This window comes from Eschrichtius robustus, chromosome 4, assembly GCF_028021215.1.
Source record: "Eschrichtius robustus isolate mEscRob2 chromosome 4, mEscRob2.pri, whole genome shotgun sequence".
Lineage (NCBI taxonomy): Eukaryota > Metazoa > Chordata > Mammalia > Artiodactyla > Eschrichtiidae > Eschrichtius > Eschrichtius robustus.
Window position 1 is genome coordinate 35058571 of NC_090827.1, and position 12809 is coordinate 35071379.

Genomic DNA, 12809 nt, shown 5'->3' on the forward strand with positions numbered 1-12809 from the left:
AAGAAAAAAAAACAAGCAATGGGATATGACAGTGAGCTTCTGGATGGGACACTCTAGTTTCGGCAAGGGTCTCTCTTGCTCATAGCTAAGGTATATGCATACTTGCATGCTGACACCAGCATCCACCTTCTTCTTGCTAATATGAACCAACACAAATACAAGTTGATGTCTATTAGTGTGTGCTGTATGCATTAAATATAGCTTGTTAAAAAATGAGCATTGTTTCCAAATTGACTTCAGAGGATTTGCTCTGAAGTTCAGTGACTCACAAAATGTTTCAGGATGATTTTTTGATAGAACAAGTTTTAGAATTATTAGGAAACAACAAGTTGACTGTTTTGTCATTCCGGGAACCTAAAAAAGGTTAGAGCTGGAGAAATTGATGAGCATGAAACATGCTGACGAGGGCAGAGAGAGAAACTGCTAGAAATGGACGGCTTACAGGGGCATTTTCACTTGGTGGAAAGTTCTAGTGCCAGCTTGTGCTTTGAAATTTTATTCCTCCATGACTTTCCCTCTCTGTTCAGTCCTGGGAAATCTATGCATGAAAGAGCTCTCTGAGCTCAAATCAGGAAGGAGAGGCAAGAGCTATCAAGTGCTAGAGACAGGCAGTCCCCAAGTAAATGAGGAGGTAAGTGGCTAGCAATCTAGAAAGCCCTCAGGAAGAGACGAGAAACTCTGTCAAAGAGATTTTTTTATGCTCCAAGAAACACACACAAAAAGGAAAAAAGGTCGTAAATTCTTACAACAGTCTGATTAAGTAATAAGCAACTGTTGGAAAATTTTTTTTAAGAGCCTGAGGTTTAAAAAGAATTACACGTTGGAGAATACACTTTTTTATTTCCCCCTAGTCATCTAGAATGCAGAAAGTTGGCAAGACAGGCGGTGTAAAAAAAAAAAAAAAACCCTTGTCAGAAACTACACATTTAACCCCTCTGAATAAATATCAAAAGCAGATAAACACTAGACTTGCATAGTAAGTACCTAATACTATCTTTATAAATCTGTATTAAATATCTTTCTCAATATATTTCACCTAATGAATAGTCAAATATTGATTTATCACAGTTCATGAAGCAAAAGTGATTGGTATTGCCCCCTTTTCTGTTGATTTGTTTTCAGCTGACTGCTCCACTGATTGAAATAGACATACATTTAAGTAGGTAGATTTCTGGGTTAAATAAAAGACTGAAATATAACTCTTATTGAAAATCCTTTGGCTGTGGAACTAAAACAGAAAGCAAAACAATACATTTTAGCAAGCTTTTATTAACAATGAGAGTTGATGGGGAAAACAAAGATGGTTTAATTACATCTCACATAATCAAAAAATTCAGATTACCTAAATGGCCCATTCCTCCTAGGAGCCTGGAAATTTTACTTTGGGAAACCATTTGATTAAGAACACGGAATACTGGTATTTATTTTAGTTTAAAAAGCTCTATTTTATTGAAAGCAAGTTAAGAATCCCCAAGAGTTAGAAACTTCTGTTCCAAAAACATCAAATATAACTTGAGATATAAGCTGAGGTCTCTGGTGATGGTCTGGACAAATCCCTTATTTAATAGTGCAGAGTCTCCAAGGAGTACTGATGCGTGATTTCCAGGTTGCTTTCATAAAGATGCTTTAGCAGTTGGGCCTCAAGCCTTATTAGGGCAATTTACCCAGTAGTTGTGCTATAACATCTTTATGAGGAACATTAGAGGTAGATTATGGGGCAGAATGGAATGTCTTACTGAGTATGGGTTTAATTCTCCAAAATTAAAGCTAGAACCAAAGGATTCATCTCAGACTAACTGAGCATGATGTTGTGTTGGTAAAGGTTTAACAAACAAAACAAAACACACAAAAGTACCACAGCCAGTTTCACTATCAATGTGAAGTCACTGAATCCAGTGTTGGAAATAGATGCACCCAATTGGTTCTCAGGAGCAGTTACTGGCTGGATCCAGCAAGCCACTCCATCCATGCTGACAGTGGCATAGATTTTCCCTCACCCATGCCCATCTCAGACATCACCGAGAGTCTGAAAATCTCTGAAACTATTTTAAAAATTAATTGTTTCTTTACAGAGGGTATATATGGCTCAGTCTTTGCAGCTACAGAGTACATTTGCTTTGTAAAAATCATAAATGATGCTTAAAGTCAGAGAGAAAGTTCTATCAAGAAGCTACATTAAAGGGTAATTGAATCACTATATTAGGGCATTTGATAACTTTATGAGCTAGCTAGGGTACTTTATCGATGTGGAAATCGAGGCAGGGAACACCCCAGTGTCTTGTCCAGGGGTCAAATTCCCATTTCCTGATAGAGCATTTTTTTAAAAAAAATTTATTTATTTAATTTATTTATTTTTGGCTGTTTTGGGTCTTTGCTGCTGCACGCGGGCTTTCTCTAGTTGCGGGGAGTGGGGGCCACTCTTTGCTGTGGTGCGCGGGCTTCTCATTGCAGTGGTTTCCCTTGTTGCAGAGCATGGGCTTTAGGCATGCGGGCTTCAGTAGTTGTGGCATGTGGGCTCAGTAGTGTGGCTCGTAGGCTCTAGAGCACAGGCTCAGTAGTTGTGGCGCACAGGCTTAGTTGCTCTGCAGCATATGGGATCTTCCCAGACCAGGGCTCGAACCTGTGTCCCCTGCATAGGCAGGCAGATTCTTAACCACTGCGCCACCAGGGAAGCCCAGATAGAGCATTTTTTAACCTCCTCACTTTGTCTTTAGTTATTATATTACATGATTATACATTCTTTTAAGCATACAAATTTCCTTTCATATATAATTTTAATAGGGCAGCAAGACAAGAAATCGCTTTCTTTAAAAGCACAGCATCTAATTCCTGACTGAAGCAGACAGAGTCAGAAGCCCCAGGCCCAGTTCATTTCATGCCCAGGAGGGTCCATGACTGGGGGGAGATGGGGTAGTGAGTGGAGCAGCATGGGAGCTTCTGTCTACAGGAGTCTTTGGGACCTCTGTTCCCAGCAACTTGGCTGGCTAGGTATTCTGGGATACTCTCCCACTACAAAATATCTAGAAGAAATAATAATTCTGCCTTTTCTGTGCTCACGGGAAGTAAGGGAAATCATCAAGGGGCAAAACAAAACAAAAACAATACCCTAAAACCCCCAAACCCCAACCCCCCTACAGCTAGAGAAGATACTTCCACTCAAGCTGGGATTCAGAGTCAGCACTTCAGGGGAGACTGGGCCATGAGCCTGTGGCACCATCAGGGAGCTGAGTCTGAAACTCTGGGATTTGGCCTGGGACGCAGGGGATCAGGAGTGTTTCTGGGTCAGCATTGCTCTCGATCCCAGAAGAAGCAATGCAAATCCTCCTTAGAGGAAAACTTCTTCAAGTAAAGCCCCCAGACCTTTCACAGATTCAGATCAAATAAATGTGAGAATATCTTAAATGCACAGAAAAGAGAAATCATTAGAAAGACAACTTTTAGACTAAAGGCAGACTTCTTAACAAGACAAAGGAAGCTGGAAGACAATGGAATAATAACTTCAAAATGCTGGAAGATAGTAACTGTCAATCTAGAGTTTCAAGACTGAGGTTGAAATAAAGACATGTTCTGATATACAAGAGCATGTACCCCCAGCAGACCTACAGTCAAGGAGCTTCTAAATCATCCAAAGAACCCCTCTGAGATGCAAGGTATAACTTCTATAACTTACGTATACACCTATAACCAAATAAATAAGCAGATTTTTTTTCTAAAGGAAAGAAAGGAGAAAGTCTTTTGCTGGATGTGCTTGGAAACTGTTTTTCACCTCCTCCTTAACTTGACCCAGAGAAAGAGCCAATCAGAGAAGTGAGGTGGCCCATGGCTGTGGTTTACCACACAATTCCTTTTAACTGGATAAAGCTGATTATTTAAAAACCTCAGCATACTTGACTTGGGGTTGACCAAAACCACAGGATGACTCAATATTGTTCCTCTTCTCTTGGTTTTAGGTTCTGCGGTTTGCTCTTCATCAGCTGTTTTTCCAATAGGAGCAATTTCCTAACAACAAAAAAAGTGACTAATAGGAAGAAAAAGACAGATGACATTTATTTTGAGAATAAGACAGGGTTAAGAAGTATCTAATTTGCACATCCTTTCCCAGCATATCCCTGAGCTTAAACATTTTACTATAGAGCAATAGTTCTCAGCCAGTGAAGGAGAGTTTATCCTCAGTTCTTCTTCCTCTCCCAGACAATGCTTTTTTTTTTTTTATTAATTAATTAATTTATTATTTTTGGCTGCGTTGGGTCTTCGTTTCTGTGCGAGGGCTTTCTCTAGTTGCGGCGAGCGGGGGCCACTCTTCATCGCGGTGCGCGGGCCTCTCACCGTCGCGGCCTCTCTTGTTGCGGAGCACGGGCTCCAGACGCGCAGGCTCAGTAGTTGTGGCTCACGGGCCCAGCTGCTCTGCGGCATGTGGGATCTTTCCAGACAAGGGCTCGAACCCGTGTCCCCTGCATTGGCAGGCAGACTCTCAACCACTGCACCACCAGGGAAGCCCCCAGACAATGCTTTTTTAATACAACACCTCCATGTTAGTGTCTGAGAATACTGATGACAGACATTTTGGGACCTTGAGGTCACCACGAAAGCACAGCATAAAACTAGTCACTTCTCTCACCTGCTTATAAGTGTAATACATGTTTATCATCTGTGAATAATTATTAATGTACAGAGCGTGAGTCTCCTTTCCATTCAACTATTTATACATCAGCTTATGCTTATTTTATTCATGAAAATAAGTAATTGGTAAACATTTATTTTAACAAGACTTCCAGAAAGGTTTAAATAACCAAATTGAACTTTTATCCACTGAGGTATTTAAGTATCTGTGGGGAGTGGTGACGACAAATACCACGACACTTGAATATGCATAAAAATTGTATAAGTTCTCGCTGTCATATAATTCACAGAGGTATGCAAGAATCGGATGTGGCTGTGTGAGGCCTGGCTTCGTGCTCCAGGGAAGGACCCTCACCCTGTGTACTCTCTCTCTTTTATTTTTATTGCAAGCCTGAGAACCGTCCTTTGTGTGAGGAATCAAAGGTTAAAGCTCAGGTGTCAAGCACTCTGAGCTGTGTGTCAGCTATGCAGGAAGTCTGCTGGGAACACCAGCTCTCTTGAACCTGAAGACCTTATGGGGAGGTCAATTTGGGTGTAGCTTCTCCCACTTGAGGTGGAGGCATCCCCATATCCCAGCTGGCTCACAGCCAGACACTCTTGAGTTTTCTGGATCCTTCTACTTGTCATCCCAAGGGTAGCTCTTTCCAGAGGCAGAGGGATGGTCCCTTCCATTTCAGCAATTACACGTAATCTTCCAAATTGGGCTGTTTACTACTTCATTTCTCCCATTCACAGAATCGTCTTCCAGACACTCTGCTCGTGGACATACAGTATGCCACTGGTACCAGAAGTAGCCCAGCTGGAATCATAGAGCAGAGGATGAGGGCACTTTCTCCATCAGCTGCTCTGCCCACCTGCGGCCACTGCCCCGCTTGCCCAGGCCCTCGTTCCTTGTAAGACTCCAACTGGAGCCCTGTGTGGACTTGGAAGAGAGAGCTGACACATCCTCCCAGGGATCAGTGGGCAAAGAAGACCTCAAGGACTACTTCACCTTGTTATTTCTTCTTGTTGCTTTTCCCGCATGAGGTAACACCAGGGTAAAACTTAAGAGTTGAAGTTAGATGTAGCTGGAAGTATCTGGTGCCTTCAAGAGGGGAGTCGTACTTAAAGAACAGGCAATAGGGCTGCTCAACCCTAAACATATAGCCAAACACACACATGAAGATCTTAAAGATGTTCTACAAGGCCTGTCCTTGTAGTTGGTTTTGAGTAACTCAAAATAAATTGTTGGCTTACTGCCAAATCCCCTGTCGTCTGGGGCAGAGGAGAATTTATTCTTATTCCTCTTCTCAATCTTGGCACTACTGATATTTTGGATAGATAATTCTTTATTGTGGAGGTTACACTGTGCATTGTCAGATGTTTAGCAAGTGTGAGCATAGATTTTGACAGACGGAATTTATGCAAGGGGAGTGGTCAAATCATGTGTGAAAACAGAACTCTGACCCACAATCTGCAGTAACTCGTGTAGGAAGTCAAACCACAACCTCTGTTAACAATCCACCCCAAATGGTCAGAACTTAATAACTCCCGGCTTCTCTGATTTTTGCCCTGGCTTCCAATTTAGGAGCAACCAAAGAAAGCCAAATATGCTCCCCTAATCAATTACACAGGTGCCTCCAGCTTCCCCAAGCCAACAGTCCCCAGTCAGGGCATATCTTGAAGCCTTCTCTCTCTCTCTTTTTTTTTTCTAACATCTTTATTGGAGTATAATTTCTTATCAATGGTGTGTTAGTTTCTGCATTATAACAAAGTGAATCAGCTATATGTATACATATATCCCCATATCTCCTCCCTCTTGCGTCTCCCTCCCACCCTCCTGATCCCACCCCTCTAGGCCACAAAGCACAGAGCTGATCTCCCTGTGCTATGCGGCTGCTTCCCACTAGCTATAGGTTTTACATTTGGTAGTGTATATATGTCCATGCCTTCTCTCTTTTTCACTGTAAAGCTTTCCACTCCTCTGCTTGACTTTGAGTCTCTGCCAGATGCAAGTGATGGTGGCTGATCCTCTTGCTATAGTGAGCTCCCAGTAAATTAGCCTGTGACATAATACACTTTTGGTCTTTGTCCCTGTTTCCTGTTACCCAGTTCCTAAATCCCTTGGAGTCTTTGAAGCGGTGTCTATTTGTGTGCTAATGAGATGACTGGTGTCTGGGGCTCCCAGAGAGGCTCTGGATGGGGACTGGTTGCCAGGGAAACCAACCAGGTGATCAGAGGGTTGGAAATTTTGGTCCCACTCCCTAACCTCCAGGGAAGGGAGAGGGGTTAGAGGTTGAGTTACTCACCAATGGCCAATTATTTCATCAATCATGCCTAAGTAATGAAGCCTCCATAAAATAATCCTAGCCAAAGGAGTTCAGAGAGCTTCCAGGTTGCTGGGAGGGTGACTCGCCCAGAGAGAGCATGGAACTTCTGTGTCCTTTCCCACATACTTTAGCCTATGCATTTCTTCCATCTGGCTCTTCCTGATTTGTATCCTTTCTAATAATCTGTAACCTAGTAAGTAATCTGTTTTCCCGAGTTATGTTAGCTGTTCTAGAAAAGTATCAAACCCAAAGAGCGGGTGGTGGGAACCTCTGATTTATAACCTGCCGGTCAGAAGCACAGGTGACCACCTGGACTTGCGATTGGCATCTGACGTGGAGGCCGTCTTGTGGGACTGAGCCCTTAACCTGTGGGGTCTCTGTTACCTCCAGGTAGACAGTTTCAGAATTGAATAGAATTTTAGGACACCAGTTGGTGTCTGTATAAATGGAGAATTGCTTGGTGTAGGAAAACCTGCACACATCTGGTGTCAGAGGTGAAACATTGGTGTGAGTGTAGAAAAATGTAGTTTACTTTTATAGCTTATTCTTGTTCTCATTTGGATGGTTTTCATGTAGTTCCATCATTTTCACCTATTACATAGTCGCAATGAGTTACAAAGTAGGATCTTTAGGGAGTGGACACAGGATAGCTATATTTTGACTGGCGAGGTCAGAAAGAATGGGATGTTGTTTTGAGGTGTGAGGACACCCGGGCCCATGACTGGGGAGCAGTTTTAATTGTTGGGGAGGTAGGGAGGAGAAGAAGAGAGACTGAGTACTATACACAGGCTATTTCACATTGTTTCCTAGATGCCATGATGACTATTAAAATTAAGAATCCTTGTTTATATTTTCCACCAGCATATATAAACTATTTTACACAGAATGTCTCACTTGACCCTCACAAAATTTTGTGGGTAGTCACAGCGGAGGTTTTTAATCTCAATTTTGAGTACAATTTTATCCCTGGTTGAGGAGATCAGCTCAAAGAAGTTAGGGCACCTGCACGGAATTGCATGGGAGTCATGAATGGTCCAGGCTTCCCTGTCCTCCCCAAGCACTTGGCTCACCACCCGGCCACTCCCAGCATCACCACAGTCCTGTACTAAGGACCCTATTCCTGGATATCAGTACCCACAAAGCCTCATACCTTGATGTGTAGAGCAAATGACCGTTGAGTTCCTGGCGTGTATCTCCAGACCGTCTTACAGCGATCAAAACTCCCCAACGTCCTCCTCTGTTTTATATTCTGCCTCTGGAATATAAACTGCTGATTCTAGAAAAGATGATAGAAGACATTTTAGCAAGACTTAAGTTTGATTGGTGATATTGGTGATATTTTAACCTGAGTGGAAATATACATAATTTTGGACTCTTATATATTCCAACATGATTAACTGCATGAAATACAGTAAGGACAGGAAATATATATCATTAACTGGAGCTGGAGGGGCAGTGAAATTGAGTTTAACAGACCCCTTTTGAAAGGTTAAAAAGGTTATCTAGAACTAAAATGGAAAGAATTATCACAGAACTGTTGTGTCTTTTTTTTTTTTTTGAGGTCACATTTTAGGTCTTCTCAATAAAGATCTCAGATTTCTGCCCTTGCTTTACTTTTAGTGTGTGTGTGTTTTTTTAAATGCTTTTAACAATCAGGTAATATAATTCATTAATGCATAAAATCTTTTCCAGCTTCATTCAACAAACATTTGATTCATTTATTGAGCAGATATCATGTGTAAGACACAAGGCTGGACACTTAATATGTTGAGAAAAAGAAGCTACTCGTCCTGCCCTTAACTCTTAAAATAATATTTCCACTGAAATTTCCTAAGCTGGGTATGTGGGTATGTGTGTGTGCGCTTCTGTTATATTATTGCTATCTGTCATGCAGTTTGGGACATAAAAATATACACATACGCATCATCAGAACAGTCACTGAAATACGAGTATGAATACTGGTCATCTCTTGTTGATGGAATTATGTGTACTATTTTTTTGGGGGCGGGGCTTTTCATTAGGCATGCATTGTGTAGTTAAAATATATGTGTTTGTTTAAAAATATAAAATTTTGAAGTGGGTTGTTCCTACTCACAGAGTCAAGTGGAGAACTAAAGTAACTCTCTGGATTAAACCACATTTAATAGACTCAGATCTCTCCTCTGTATCATATATATATATATATATATATATACACGCACAAAATTTCTTCCTCTCAGTAACGGAAGCAAGAAGGAAAAATATTGTAGTAGACCATCCTTTCTTCTTTTGGAACTATTACTAAGAGTTTACCCAGAATTCAATGTTGAATTATCTAGCTAATCATTTGTTAATTTTTTTCTTCTTTATTTTCCTGCCTAAATTGATCTCAGCAGATACTGGTTATCAGGCTTTGGAAAACACTGGTCCCGAGTTACAGAGGAAAAAGACCAGTGATAATTTTCATTCTGCCATTTTACCCCCCTATGGTAGTCTACTGTCTGGTCATCAATTGATTCAAAAGGTTGTCATCATGGAGGAAGTTAAAAGTGAATTACAGTTATTAATGTCATGTGAAAAACCTGATGCATTAGGATTGAGTTATTCAGTAACGTTCTCTATTTTTCCATTCTGGGTAGCCTGTTCCTATCCATCTAGGAATCCAAATCCCATTTTATTCTTCAAGAGTCAGCTCAAATCCTGCCTCCTCCAAAAAGCTTAATTGTTTGGAATGATGGTGATCTTTCCACTTTCTTAGCTCAGAACTCTGTTTTGGCCATGTACCCTCACGTTTGGCTTTCCTAATTGATTCATGTGTTTAAGTGTTGTTATCAACAAAATGAATCAGGTACCTCATTCATTGGGTGGTGAGGACAGAGTTTTCTATTTTTGTCTGCCGGAGTGCAAAGCATGTAGAACAGTATTTCTCAAACTGTGTTTCAAGAAAACTAGAACTCAAAGATTTTAAAGGATATTCTTTGGGCACAACAAATTAAAAAAAAAAAAAAAGGTCTATGGTCTAATTTGAGAAAACCGGATAAACTAAGTTAAACAGGTTTTTTCTTCTTTTCTTTTTTTATTGAAATATAGTTGATTTACAATATTGTGTTAGTGTAAACAGGTTTCTTTATAGGAGAATTTCTCAGGAGCCTTAATAAGCTAATGTGAATTATGATGCTTCAAAGGAAGGGAGATATTTGAAGTTTCCTAGACTTACTTGGTCCATGGAAAGCTTACTGACTCTGTTGTAGAAATTCTATTTTATTTTCCGTTATGCAGTCTGGGGCCTGCTGATACAGGAGATTCTTCATAGATTCTTGTGGCATTTAACTAAGACTTCCTTCCTGATAGTTAAGTCATGCACTTCTAGGGGATCCCTGAAGTATTTCAGCTCTCATGATAGTCGATGTGTCTAATTAACATTCAAATATGAATACTAAAATCTTCTTTTAGGGACTATTCTTCTACTTTCACAAAAAGGGGCAACAAATAGCACAATCACTGGCTAATTTTTTTTCCTTTTTAATTTCTCTGGGGAGATATTTGCTGACTGAATGAACCAATAAATGAGTAGAATGAACTGATGAATTCAAGTCTGTGATGTACAGGTATAACAGAATTTTGTGGAACACATGCTAAAAACGGATCAGTTGGCTGGTTCCCAATGGCCACATCTAGGGCGAGGGATATATGAGGTCTCCACCTGATCTGGTGGGGACCTCCCAGAAAACTGTGAGAAGATGTGGCCTGGAATGAGTCCTGAGGATTAGCCATTTGGGGGCAAAGCTGCACCATATTTAGTGTGCAGAGAACTAAGAGTGAGGACTTGGGCATTTGTTAAGGGGAGGTTGGCAAGCCTATATCCCTTTCCAAAAATCCTAAGAACAGAGGAAAAATTACTGCCTTGGACTGATTTACTTAACTTTAAACCCTAAATGGGATTGAACGTGTCATACGATTTCAATTTTCTTAAATTTACCAAGGCTTGATTTGTGACCCAAGATATGATCTATCCTGGAGAATGTTCCATGAGCACTTGAGAAAAATGTGTATTCTGTTGTTTTTGGATGGAATGTCCTATAAATATCAATTAAGTCCATCTTGTTTAATGTATCATTTAAAGCTTGTGTTTCCTTATTTATTTTCATTTTGGATGATCTGTCCATTGGTGAGAGTGGGGTGTTAAAGTCCCCTACTATGATTGCGTTACTGTCGATTTCCCCTTTTATGGTTGTTAGTATTTGCCTTATGTATTGAGGTGCTCCTATGTTGGGTACATAAATATTTACAATTGTTATACCTTCTTCTTGGATCGATCCCTTGATCATTATATAGTGTCCTTCTTTGTCTCTTGTAATAGTCTTTATTTTAAAGTCTATTTTGTCTGATATGAGAATTGCTACTCCAGCTTTCTTTAGATTTTCATTTGCATGGAATATCTTTTTCCATCCCCTCACTTTCAGTCTGTATGTGTCCCTAGATCTGAAGTGGGTCTCTTGTAGACAGCATATATATGGGTCTTGTTTTTGTATCCATTCAGCCAGTCTGTGTCTTTTGGTGGGAGCATTTAATCCACTTACATTTAAGGTAATTATTGATATGTATGTTCCTATTCCCATTTTCTTAAATGTTTTGGGTTTGTTATTGTAGGTCTTTTCCTTGTCTTGTGTTTCTTGCCTAGAGAAGTTCCTTTAGCATTTGTTGTAAAGCTGGTTTGGTGGTGCTGAACTCTCTCAGCTTTTGCTTGTCTGTAAAGGTTTTAATTTCTCCATCAAATCTGCATGAGATCCTTGCTGGGTAGAGTAATCTTGGTTGTAGGTTTTTCTCCTTCATCACTTTAAGTATATCCTGCCACTCCCTTCTGGCTTGCAGAGTTTCTGCTGAGAGATCAGCTGTTGACCTTATGGGGATTCCCTTGTGTATTATTTGTTGTTTTTCCCTTGCTGCTTTTAATATGCTTTCTTTATATTTAATTTTTGATAGTTTGATTAATATGTGTCTTGGCGTGTTTCTCCTTGGATTTATCCTGTATGGGACTCTCTGTGCTTCCAGGACTTGATTAACTATTTCCTTTCCCATATTAGGGAAGTTTTCAACTATAATCTCTTCAAATATTTTCTCAGTCCCTTTCTTTTTCTCTTCTTCTTCTGGGACCCCTATAATTCGAATGTTGGTGCGTTTAATGTTGTCCCAGAGGTCTCTGAGACTGTCCTCAGTTCTTTTCATTCTTTTTTCTTTATTCTGCTCTGCAGTAGTTATTTCCACTATTTTATCTTCCAGGTCACTTACCCGTTCTTCTGCCTCAGTTATTCTGCTATTGATCCCTTCTAGAGTATTTTAAATTTCATTTATTGTGTTTTTCATCGTTGCTTGGTTCCTCTTTAGTTCTTCTACGTCCTTGTTAAATGTTTCTTGCATTTTGTCTATTCTATTTCCAAGATTTTGGATCATCTTTACTATCATTATTCTGAATTCTTTTTCAGGTAGACTGCCTATTTCCTCTTCATTTGTTAGGTCTGGTGTGTTTTGACCCTGCTCCTTCACCTGCTGTGTGTTTTTCTGTCTTCTTATTTTGCTTATCTTACTGTGTTTGGGGTCTCCTTTTCACAGGCTGCAGGTTCGTAGTTCCCGTTGTTTTTGGTATCTGTCCCCAGTGGCTAAGGTTGGTTCAGTGGGTTGTGTAGGTTTCCTGGTGGAGGGGACTAGTGCCTGTGTTCTGGTTGATGAGGCTGGATCTTGTCTTTCTGGTGGGCACGTCCACGTCTGGTGGTGTGTTTTGGGGTGTCTGTGACCTTATTATGATTTTAGGCAGCCTCTCTGCTAATGGATGGAGTTGTGTTCCTGTCTTGCTAGTTGTTTGGCATAGGGTGTCCAGCACTGTAGCTTGCTGGTCATTGAGTG